Raw genomic sequence first — 2,081 nt, forward strand, 5'->3', positions numbered from 1 at the left:
AACAATTAATTTCAATCATTTTAATTGATTTGCGATTGCTTTGCGTTTTAACCTGTTGCAACACATTTGTGTCGTTATACATTACTTTATTTCAACAAAACATTAATACCTTCGATAGACTGCTAGTACAGTGATTAACACTGACTTTTATTTTAATTAGCAAATAGCAAACTTTTCAACAGAGATCATTGTTAGTGAAGTGAAATAAAGAAGAGAGGACATGTGTACGCACACACACACACACAAACACACATAAATATAGATAGATAGAAAGATAAAAAGAGAGCGGATCGGATATCTATCTATCTATCTATCTGTCTCTCTCTCTCTCTCTCTCTCTCTCTCTCTCTCTCTCTCTCTCTCTCTCTCTCTCTCTCTCTCTCTCTCTCTCTCTCTCTCTCTCTCTCTCTATCTCTATCTATTCCCTTCTCTCTCTCTCTCTATCTCTTTCTATCTATCCCTTTCTCTCTCTCTCTCTCTCTCTCTCTCTCTCTCTCTCTCTCTCTCTCTCTCTCTCTCTCTCTCTCTCTCTCTCTCTCTCTCTCTCTCTCTCTCTCTCTCTCTCTCTCTCTCTCTCTCTCTCTCTCTCTCTCTCTCTCTCTCTCTCTCTCTCTCTCTCTTTGTGTGTGTGTGTTTGCTTTATACCAAGATATTGGTACCGTTGGATTTCTCTCAACCTCTGCAACATTTACTGTTTATTGTGAATCTGTGATACCCAGAGGCTGGCTGGCCGATGGAACTGTTGGTATTTCAACCGCTTTCCCCTTGGTATTCCAAATCTAAGTGGCTCTGTTAGCCTCATTGCCAATAACTGACTATCGTCTTCGTACGAAAAAAGAGAGAGAGAAAAAAAAAAGATTAACAGAAAGCAAAAAGTTTCCCGCGTAATGCCGACATCACCCGGACTCGGCAAGATGTTTTACAGTCGGACTGTTCACGTCACCTGTTTCCAACGGGCCAAGCCTCTACTGTTTCGTTATCCCTAAGCTTACCCTGCTACTAATTATTAGAACAATAAGAATAACTTTGAGAAAAAAACAAAATTTTCCTTATCTATTTACATTCTTTCACAATATATATATATATATATATATATATATATATATATATATATATGTGTGTGTGTGTGTGTGTGTGTGTGTGTGTGTGTGTGTGTGTGTGTGTGTGTGTGTGTGTGTGTGCCTGTGTGCGTGTGTATGTGTGTATGCGTGTGCGTGTGTATTACCCTTCTGCAAAACATTTAACTCGTTTACCCCAAATCATGAGGACGCACAGAACTTTCAATTAGAGTTAACTGAACTGAGCATAGCCTCTCACAAATGATTTCAACTTTCAGCCTGCAACATCCCCACAAACCTACCCCAATCCCTCAACTCTTTATGCTCCTTCAAATCCACAGCATTTAGACTCCCTTTCCTCCCTGGCCGGTTCAGAGGAGTGGCATCGCTCTATGGGAACAGAGAGGCGCAAGAAGTACGGGAGGTTCAAATCCCATGGCTACGTTATTGTAACTCATATTTGGCAAACTGATTTCATATCTATGTTGATGTGTTGAATTCTGGGTAAATGGGACTTAAGTCATTGAATTATAATCCGATTTTCATGGTCATATGGTCATGCAGGATATATATATCACAGGGAGGTTGAAGATTACAGAAGGTATTAGGTTAGTTACATCACGAAGCTATCATTACCAAATGCGTCATCAGCGAACAAAAATACTTCAAAGGAAAAGAAGGTTTTTCTAATGATGATACATCAATCAACATTACTTCAAAGGTAACATCAAAAAATCTATATCCTAAAGAATATTGTTTGAATATCTCATAAAGATATATATATATATATACATACATACATACATACATACATACATATATATATATATATATATATATATATATATATATATATATATATATATATATATATTATATATGCATATGCCCCCCCCCAAAAAAAAAAAAAAAAAAAAAAAAAACACGCATGTTGGTTCTTGATAGAGATTTGACGGCATGAATAAATATAGCGATATCCATGCGCCGGGAATTTTCTCCGTGACTTCCACTGCTTGCTTGAAC

The sequence above is a fragment of the Penaeus japonicus genome, unplaced genomic scaffold (genome assembly GCF_977035675.1).
Source record: "Penaeus japonicus unplaced genomic scaffold, GWHDUDI00000001_assembly GWHDUDI00000031, whole genome shotgun sequence".
NCBI classification, from domain to species: domain Eukaryota; kingdom Metazoa; phylum Arthropoda; class Malacostraca; order Decapoda; family Penaeidae; genus Penaeus; species Penaeus japonicus.